Source organism: Hemiscyllium ocellatum, chromosome 6 (assembly GCF_020745735.1).
Source record: "Hemiscyllium ocellatum isolate sHemOce1 chromosome 6, sHemOce1.pat.X.cur, whole genome shotgun sequence".
Taxonomy (NCBI): domain Eukaryota; kingdom Metazoa; phylum Chordata; class Chondrichthyes; order Orectolobiformes; family Hemiscylliidae; genus Hemiscyllium; species Hemiscyllium ocellatum.
Window position 1 is genome coordinate 29,782,823 of NC_083406.1, and position 11,084 is coordinate 29,793,906.

Sequence of the window (11,084 nt, forward strand, 5' to 3'; positions counted from 1 at the left end):
ATTTACCCCCTCTAATTCTAAGGCTGTTCCACGGGTCCTAGTCTCCTCGCCTAACGGAAACAATTTCCTAGCGTCCACCCTTTCTAAGCCATGTATTATCTTGTATAAGCAGTTGAGGAAGCAAATGGTATGTTAGCCTTTATTACAAAAAGAATGATACATTAATTAAGTCTTACTGCAGTTATATAATGCCATGTTGGAACCATACGTGGATGACTGTACACAGTTTTCGTCTCCTTGCAAAAGGAAGAATGATATTGCCTCAGAGTGAATGCTAAGGTGTTCCAAGAGATGAACACTTGGGATGAAGGTATTGTCCTTCAGGAAGAGATTAAGTAGCATTAGTCTATATTCCTCTGAGTTTAGAAGAACGAATGCTGTTCTCATTGAAACATATAAAATTATTAAGAGGCAACTGCCTAATTAAATGACCATCTGCCACCATTCAAATCCTACGTTGATGTCTTGAACTCAAAGTTTTGAGATGAGACCAAGTAAAAGTAAATCTGTTCTCAGTACATTTCTTTTTCAAAGCTGCCATGGCCCCCCCTGTGATTATGGGGCGAGGACTATTGAGGGTGGGAGTTACCATTTACATTTCTGGGAGGTGTACAGTAACCTTTGGGAGGGGCAGTCAGGTACGCTGTGTCAGGGGACAACAGGTACTTTTTGAGATTTTTAACTATGCATAAGACTCTTAGAATACTTGCCAACGAAATGCTAAGACCTGTCGAAGTCCTTTAAAGAAATGTCAGTCTCTCAAAGAGCGTAAAGAAATATTACGCCTTGTAGAGAAGGGGCAAGAAGTATGAAAAGTCTCTATCAGTGTTAATGACCGACAACGCCTGGCAATGTTTCATTGAAGGAGAGTGCTTTTCTCAATGGAATGTATCCTCTCTCATCTCAAATTTTAAATAAATAACTTTATTCTTCTCCTCCATGGCTACTTTTCAATACTCTTTGAATTAGATTGATATGGCAGAGGAGAAAATATGGTAGGCACACGTTGCTTGGGGGTCCATGGCAGATAGTGTGCAATAGCAGCATGAATTAGCAAGAATAGGCTAAGGTAGGGGTGAAGGGGCATGAAGAAGGCGTGAGGACTGCAGGCTGGAGGAATATTTTATTGATTTATTTCAATTTATAGGTACGCTGCTAGACCCCATGAGGCCAGGTTTCTGCTAAGTACATCTTGGGAACTGGCAGCTTCCTTCATGCTTCCAAGGGCACCCTACCCATCTCCCAATCCAGCAGCCACTCACTGACCCCTCAACACTGGGCCTAGAAATGGGAGGGAAGTGCAAGTGGTCACTTTTGAATGTCAAATTTGGGAGCTGGGTATCCCCCAGCCTCTGCACACCCAACCAGGAAACACAAACTGGGGCCTTGACCTCAGAATAAGTGATTTATGACTAATAGGAGAAAAAGAAGAAAAAAAATTGTCTTCACTCAAAGAATTCTTGAATTGAATTAAATCATTTATTGTCATGTATATTCAATACAAAATATAATGAAAAGTTTATGCCATTGCCTTGAATTGACGCATTCTCAATAACGTAAAATAAAAATTAAAAATAATAAAGAAAAACTAACTTATCAGGTGTAGCTCTGTGCAACCCCCTTGAATATCCATCTCAGTCAAAATGTTCCTGGTAAAACAAATCTCTGTCCATCACCAGCATCGGTGGGGCACATACTCCATTGTCTCTGCCCCACACTTGCATTCTTTGGAACATTCTAACCCTGAGAACTGTGGATGCTCGGAGGTGGAGTGTGTTCTTGTCTGCTCTATTATAACCATGTTACACAATTGTAAAAGAAAAAGAATGAGAGGATTGGGCAAGAAGTTTCAAAAGTTGATTGGGGGCAGATGCACCCTTGGAGTGCAGTTTCATAGTTCATTAAAAATGGAGTTGCAGGTAAATAGATTGTGAAGAAGGTAAAGGGATGGCTGGAAAATGGGAAACCTTCACAAATGAGATTAAGAGAATCCAGAGACAATATATTCCTGCTGGACTTCAGTAAGGCATTCAACAATGTTCCTCATGGAAGACTGGTTAACAAGGTCAGATCCCATGGAATACAGGGAGAACTAGCCATTTGGATGCAAAACTGTTGGAATGTGGAAGACAGAGGGTAGTGATGGAGGGTTGCCTTTCAGACTGAAGGTCTGTGACCAATGGTGTGCACAGGGATTAGTGCTGGATCCACTGCTTTTTGTCATTTATATGAATAAAATTTATGTGACATAGTTAGGAGATATATTTAGTAATTTTGCAGATGACACCAAAACTGGAGGTGAAGTGGACAGCAAAGAAGGTTACCTTAGAGTATAATGGGATCTTGATCACATGGGCCAATGGGCCAAAGAATGGCAGATGGAGTTTGATTTAAATAAATGTGAGGTGCTGTAGCTTGGAAAGGCAAATCAGGACAGGATTTATACATGTAATGGTAAGGTCCCAGGGAGTGATGCTGAACAAAGAGACCTTGAAGTGCAGTTCCATAGTTCATTGAAAATGGAGTTGCAGGTAAATAGATAGTGACGAAGGCGTTTGGTATGCTTTCCTTTATTGGTCGGAGTATTGAGTACAGGTGTTGGGAGGCCATGTTTTGGTTGTACAAGACATTGGTTAGGCCACTTTTGGAATATTGTGTGCAATTCTGGTCTTCATCCTATAGAAAGGATGTTGTGAAACTTGAAATGGTTCAGATAAGATTTACAAGGATGTTGCCAGAGTTGCAGGATTTGAGCTATAGAGAGAGCAGAATAGGCTGGGGCTGTTTTCCCTGGAACATTGGAGGCTGAGGGGTGACCTTATAAAGGTTTGCAAAATTATGAGCGGCATGGATAGGATAAATTGACAAGGTCTTTTCACGGGGTGGGGATTTCCAGAACTAGAAGTTTAGGATGTAAGGGGAAACTTTTTTCATGTAGAGGGTTGTGCGTGTATGGAATAAGCTGCCAGAGGAAATGGTGCAGGCTAGTACAATTGCAACACAAATGGATATATGAATGGGAAGAGTTTAGAAGGGTCTAGGCCAAGTGCTGGCAAATGGGACTCGATTAATTTAGGATATCCAGTCGGCATGGACGAGTTGGGCCAAATGGTCTGTTTCCGTGCTGTACATATCTGTGACTCAAGGTCATGGATTTAAAGTGATGTACAAAAAAAGCAATTTTTTTTCTTAACAAGATTGTCTTTTTCTAGTGTGAATACTGACAAAAAACTTTCATTTAGCACTTCCCCATCTCCTCGGACTTCAGGCACAACTTCCCACTACTATTTTTGAATGCCCCTAATCTTTCTCTCGTCATTCTTTTATTCCTGATAAATCTACAGAAAGCTTTAGGGTTTTCCTTGATCCTATCTGCCAATGACTTCTCATGTCCCCCTCTGGCTCTTCTTAGCTCTCTCTTTAGGTCTTTCCTGGATAATTTGTAATTCTCAAGCGCTCTAACTGAGCCTTCACGTCTCATTCTAATATAAGCCACTGTCTTCCTCTTGACAAGAGATTCAACCTCTTTAGTAAACTACGGTTCCCTCACTTGACCACTTCCTCCCTGCCCAACAGATACATATTTATCATAGTAGTGGGAAGTTGTGCTAAATGAAAGTTTTTTGTCAGTATTCACACTAGAAAAAGACAATCTTGTCAAGGAGAGTACTGAGATACAGGCTACTGGACCAGATTGAGGTACATGAGGAGGAGGTGTTAGCAATTCTGGAAAGTGTGAAAATAGGTAAGTCCCCTGGGCCGGATGGGATTTATCCTAGGATTCTCTGAGAAGCCAGGGAGGAGATTGCAGAGCCTTTAGTTTTGATCTTTATGTCATTGTCTACAGGAATAGTGCCAGAAGACTGGAGGATAGCAAATGTCCCTTGTTCAAGAAGGGGAGTAGAGACAACCTTAGTAATTATAGACCAGTGAGCCTTACTTCAGTTGTCAGTAAGGAGTTGGAAAGGTTATAAGAGATAGGATTTATAATCATCTAGATAGGATGTAGCTTTAGGGTGCAGGACCTGGAGTGTAGGGAGGTTAGGAACATGGCATCAATCTCGAAGGAGGGTGCCTGTAAACAGGAAGGTGGCTTGAAGTGTGTATACTTCAATGCGAGAAGTATACGAAATAAGGTAGGTGAACTTGCAGCGTGGGTTGGTACCTGGGACTTCGATGTTGTGGCTGTTACGGAGACATGGGTAGAACAGGGACAGGATTGGCTGTTGCAGGTTCCAGGGTTTAAATGTTTTAGTAGGGTCAGAGGTAGGGGTAAAAGAGGGGGAGGTGTGGCATTGCTTGTCAAAGATAGTATTACAGCAGTGGAAAGGACGATGGATGAAGACTCGCCATCTGAGGTAGTTTGGGCTGAGGTTAGAAATAGGAAAGGTGAGGTCACCCTGTTAGGAGTTTTCTATAGGCCTCCTAATAGTCCTAGAGACGTAGAAGAAAGGATTGCGAGGATGATTCAGGAGAAGAGTGAAAGTAATAGGGTGGTTGTTATGGGGGACTTTAACTTTCCAGATATTGACTGGGAAAGCTATAGCTCGAGTACGTTAGATGGGTCGGTGTTTGTCCAATGTGTGCAGGAGGGTTTCCTGACACAATATGTAGACAGGCCAACAAGAGGTGAGGCCATACTGGATTTGGTTCTGGGTAACAAACCAGGCCAGGTGTTAGAAGTGGAGGTAGGTGAGCACTTTGGAGACAGTGACCACAATTCGGTGACTTTTACTCTAGTGATGGAGAGGGATAAGTGTGCACTGCAGGGCAAGAGTTATAGCTGGGGGCAGGGAAATTATGATGCGGTGAGGCAGGACTTAGGATGCTTGGCTTGGAAAATTAGGCTTCAAAGGAAGGGCACAATCGATATGTGGAGCTTGTTCAAGGAGCAACTATTGAGTGTCCTTGATAAGTATGTACCTGTCAGGCAGGGAGGAAAGGGTCATGTGAGGGAGCCGTAGTTTAATAAGGAATTGGAATCCCTTGTTAAAGGGAAGAGGGTGGCCTATGTAAAGATGAGGCGTGAAGGTTCAATTGGGGCGATTGAGAGTTATAAGGTAGCCAGGAAGGATCTAAAGAGAGAGCTAAGAGCAGCAAGGAGGGGACATGAAAAGTCCTTGGTTGGTAGGATTAGGGAAAACCCAAAGGCTTTCTACAGGTATGTCAGGACTAAAAGAATGACTAGGATAGGAATAGGTCCAGTCAAGGATAGTAGTGGGAAGTTGCGGGTGGAGGCTGAAGAGAGAAATATGGGTTCAGGATTGGAACTGAATATCATTGAGATAGTGGGTTTGCCTGACAGTACCACTCCTCGATCTACTTTGACTTCTAGTTAAGCAACATGTTTGTTTTAAAATTCCTGTTGTAACTTTCAACCCCTGCATCATCATGCCTCTCCCAACTTCTGCAATATCCTCTCGTCCATAACATTCCAAGTCAGTAACTTTACTCCAATTCTGGCCAATTTGAACCCTAATTTGAACTGCTCCATCATTAGTGGCCATGCCTTTAGTTGCCCATGTCTCAAACTGCAAACTCTTTTCATTCAGTTCTCCTCCTCTATACCGTGCTTTCCCCTTTTATGACACACCTTAAAACCTACAACTTTGACCAATCTTTTCATTTGATCTAATATCTCTCTATGTGGCTCAGGGTTATACATTGTTTGATGATGCCGTAGTGAAGCACCTTGAGGAGTTTCATTATTAATGTGGAAGAAAGTGAAATTGGAAGGAACTAGGGAATGGGTTTCATGTAAAATACAAGGACACAATCAAAGATGACCTTGTCAGAAGCAGAGAGGGCACTAGTGATAGCAAAATTGAGGGGTGGACTAAGTATGGACAGGAATGAGATTGTAGGGTGAGATAGCAGTTGATATGGGACAGGTAGTAGGATTTCATTTAAATGGCCTGATCATTTATACCTTGTTGCCAGCAGATTTTCATACTTGTAAGTTGAGAGTTGAAAATGTGTTGCTGGAAAAGCACAGCAGGTCAGGCAGCATCCAAAGAGCAGGAGAATCGACGTTTCGGGCATGAGCCCTTCTTCAGGAAGGGGCTCATGCGCGAAACATCGATTCTCCTCATCTTTGGATGCTGCCTGACCTGCTGCACTTTGCTAGCAGCACATTTTCAGCTCTGATCTCTAGCATCTGCAGTCCTCACTTTCTCCTTGTAAGTTGAGACTCAGGTAAGTAATTTTATAAGCATTAAAACAAATCCAAATGAATACCTTATGCGATTTTCTTCTTTTATCTGTGATATTCATATTTTCTAATAACATAAATTTTGCACAATCATTTATGTATTTAATTATGACTGCATTTCATTGAGTCAATGGGTGATATGCATTATCTGCTTTGTTAAGTAAAACTGTAGCCTGAAAATACACGTCATTGTGCATTTCATTATACAACATATCTGCAGTTGGCTGGCATTGCTCCATTGCACAATTTCCCAGAAAAAAAACTGTAGAAGCAGACTTTGTACATGAAACAGTTTAGCACAACCAAGCAGTACTGGCTCCCATTGTTATAACTCAACAGTAAGATGTGAGTGGCATAACTGATGAGTAAAGAATGCAAATTATTTCAGACATAACCAACAATGAACAGTTGTCTTACATTCTGCCTAAAATTCTGCAATTTATTTCCCCATTTACACTAAAACGTAGGCAAATATATTCCATATATAGATAATATTATTCTCTCACAAACTAGTGGATTGCAACAGTTCAAAAAGGCTGCTCACCACCAATTTGTGAAATCATAGTATCCCTACAGTGTGGAAGCAGGCCATTCGGCCCATCGCATCCAAACCGGCATTCCAAAGAGCATGCCATCCAGGCCAACCCTTGTAATCCTGCATTCCCCATGGCTAATCCACCTAGCCTGCCTATCCCTGGACTCTATGGGTGATTCAGCATGGCCAATCCACCTAACTTGCACGTCTTTGAACTGTGCAAGGACACAGGAGCAAACCCACGCTGACACAGGGAGAATGTCCGTGACTCACCTGAGGTTGGAATCGAACTCAGCTCCCTGGAGCTCTGAGATAGCAGTGCTAACCACTGAGCCACTATGCCACAGCAGATTAGAAATGGGCAGTTCTTGATACCCACTCCCCAAGTTAGAATAAAATAAAATTGTAATGCCACAAGATTTTGGTAGTAAAATTGTATAATACATCTGCATTTAAAAATATGATGCTGATTGATAAAACATCCATTCCCTTGTTCCTGGTCTCCTTCCCTGAAGATTAAAGTGGTGACAGACAAAGTCCCATTGTGTTCAGTTGTGGAAAATTTCACTCATCAGCTTGTCTGTGCTAACCTACTGTCAGAGTTAGTGAGTTAATACCACACAAGGTTGTATATTCTCCTGTAGCGGGCTGAAGGTATTATTTTGCTGGTTGTAAACCAGACATGACCTAGGGTACAGACGTAAGTCCTCACAGTGAAATTGAAAATAAGTATCAGTGGTAACATGAGCAAAATAGGTATTACATTAGATTTGCTTTGCTTTCTAGACAAACATATACAAATATAGAACCACTAACCCATGTTAACTTCAACCTACACAAGACGATATGGGGCTCATAGTCTGGGCTGATGTCATCTAGGTGAAGCTATTCAATGTATTTTAAATTGTATAAAGTATGGTACATTGGAGATTTCACAAAGAATAGACTAAGTAGAGATTTGCTATTAATAGTTCTCTTCTGAGCAATAACCTATATCCTCCAGACAATAAACATTCAGTTCAGAGTAAGTTGGTTAAAGTAATTCATGATACTTTATAGCCCAATAACGTCAGGGAAACCTTGAATAGTAGCTTTCAGCTTGTCTTGGCAAGGCTAAATGTACAGATACTGTACAGAGAATAATAGTGCTGATTGAAGACTTATGCTTCAGAACTTACTGCACCCTAGCTGTTTCAGTACAGCTTCAAGACTGGCATCTACCCAGCAATGTGAAAGTTCACCCAGGTGCATCCTGTACACACCATCTGCCAATTACCACCCTGTCAGTCCACACGATCATCATTAGAGCCATGGAAGGTGACATCAACAGTGTTGGATTAGATTGGATTTCCTACAGTGTGGAAACAGGCCCTTCGGCCCAACAAGTCCACACCAACCCTCCAAAGAGCAACCCACCCAGACCCATTTCCCTCTGACTAATGTACCTAATACTATCAGAAATTTAGCATGGCCAATTCACCTGACCTGCACATCTTTGGACTGTGTGAGGAAACTGGAGCACCTGGAGAAAACTCAAGCAGACACGGGGAGAATGTGCAAACTCCACACAGACAGTCGCCCCAGGCTGGAATCGAACCCAGGTCCCTGGTGCTGTGAGGCAGCAGTGCTAACCACTGAGACACACAGTCCAAAGATGTTACCTGCATGGCAATAAGTTGCTGATTGACGCTCAGTAAGATCTTGCTAACTTGCATTCAGTGAGCACAATATTATTTTCTCTGAAAAGAAGTGGCAAATTTGGTCTGGAAATCTGAGTTATTAAGTTCACTGTACAAATGAATAATAATATGTAACACTGAGAAAACTGGAAGATCACTTGTAAGCCAATAAAAGGAAATTATTGTTTGAGGGGTATCATTGACCTTTCCTGAGGAGAAAAAAAAGAGGTAAAAACAATGACTGCAGATGCTGGAAACCAGATTCTGGATTAGTGGTGCTGGAAGAGCACAGCAGTTCAGGCAGCATCCAAGGAGCAGTGAAATCGACGTTTCAGGCAAAAGCCCTTCCTGATGAAGGGCTTTTGCCCGAAACGTCGATTTCGCTGCTCCTTGGATGCTGCCTGAACTGCTGTGCTCTTCCAGCACCACTAATCCAGAATCCCTTTTCTGGGGAGACAATATCCCATTTTTGATTGCAGTACACCATATGGTATTGCAAATCTGGACTTATAGAATAAAATGACATTCTTCACAAAATGTTTCTACATAAACTGCAACCAATTGAAATTGTCCAATTTGGAGTAAAATATGTGATGGATAATGCAAATTACAGGCAAACTAAATGAATAGCAATACAAAGGGCATTACCGAATGGCATGCTGCAAAAACAGGTAGTCAGACTCTTGCTGTTTCTAATTTGTATTAGATTCAGAATCTCAAAGAGAATACAATTGTGAGCCTTTTGCTTTCCAAGATAGTGGAATTAAAATGGGTCAAATGGCCCTCTTCAACAGTGTTTATCAGGTGATTTTTGTGAATGATCATGTTTACAGAATTACAATAAAACTGCAAAGATATTCACATTTACAGTACAACCTAAAATTGAAACAACCTAAAATTGTAATTTTGAGAAATCTACTTCTTGCTAACAACATTGGAAGGCAGAAACATTTCTGATAATTGTTTCCATGATTTTACCCAAACTGGAATCATCGCTTTTCAGAAAAGATGTCCCTGTCATACAAGAAAGAACTTTACAGTTATTACACTCACATAAACATGCAGTGATGGCAGAATCTAATATGGGACAATCAGTGAAACATTTGACACATACCAGTCTGGTGTGACATCCCATTTTACATATGTAACAACTTTGGTGTTGGAGAATTCACAAGGAATGACAGAAAGAGGAAAATGTCGTATTTCCCAGTTAAAAAGCTCACATTCATTTCAGTCATATACCTTTCATCAAAACATGGCTTTGTAGCTGCAGAGTACTATATTGTTCAACATTCAATGACATGTTGACTGGGCTGAGTGAGAACTCTTAGCACTGGGAATACAGGCAACTGATGGTTCACTACCTACTGGGAGAACAAAGCACATCACTCATCTGTGTGAGGACAGTCAGGAAATCTATACAAGTTACCTCTTTGGAAGTGCACGGATGGTGAATATAAAAATTGTATCCAAGGTAAGTACTGAACTCATCAATGTGGCAGCAAATAAATAGTTGTACTATTTCTGTGATATGCTCCAAATAATGCCTAATGAATGTTAATGATTGTTGTATCATGCCATGTTTTATGAAATAACAACGTAAGAATGGTCATTGTCTGAAGCTGCTTTTGTAACCATTTGATCCAACCAGAAACTTGTCAATAAAGAGGAAATAGGCACCATTAATATATTGCGACACGAAAAAAATAAGCTTTGAAGAAAACTTAGTTATTTAGTTAAAAGTGATATTCCATGGGATGGGGATACATTCCCTTGCCTACACATCACTGAAGACCTGAAGCGTACTGGCAGGTGCTGTACGCTCCCTTTCCCGAGTCAGCCTGGCAAGATATTAGGAATAGAGGTTGCCAATCAAACTGAATGACCCTCGACTGCCCACTGCCTGCGTCTGTGGATGAACAACTTGGTTGGGTCTGGGAACAGTCTGTGAAGAGGTCCTGTGTTCTACCTGATCTCCTGTACACCGGCTGGCCACAGTCTGGGGTACAGCCAGAAATTGAGCAGCTTGATCAGACAGTGGAAAGGGGGTAGCAACCCTTCACAGCTTAGATAGATGTGAAATACAGACTCCTCGAGGCTATAGAAAGGGCAAATAAAGCTGACCTTATTTAAGCACTTTGTTAGATTGAGAGTACAGGAACTTTGTGAGTTACATGGCTTTCACTGGCAGAATGGTAGATCCAGTTGTGTCCTTCCCTGTTGTGTCTAGTCTTGCCTATTTTAATGGTCTGTATCTCAGTTCATTGCAACTCAAACTAGAACTTCATCAGACTCCTTTCTAAACTGTGTCATTCTTTTCTCCCCAGTAAATCAAATTCAAAATCTCCATTACCTTTTACTTGTTTCTTGGAGTGTACATTATTTCTTGCTGCATCTTCCTGCACTTCCATGAGCATATACTGTCCACTCTTCCATTTCTGGTCTCTGTTGTTGTTTCATCTTGTTCTGCAGAGCATTAGCTGTGTTGACGTCTCTGTCTGGAATGCTCTGCTTAAACCACTCCTTACAACATATGAATAGCAATCCAGACCAAATCATCCTTAATATCATTTAATTTCTAACAGAGTTAAATTAATTTCTAACAGAGTGAAATTTAGTGGGGCGGCACGGTGATTAGCACTGCTGCCTCACAGCGCCA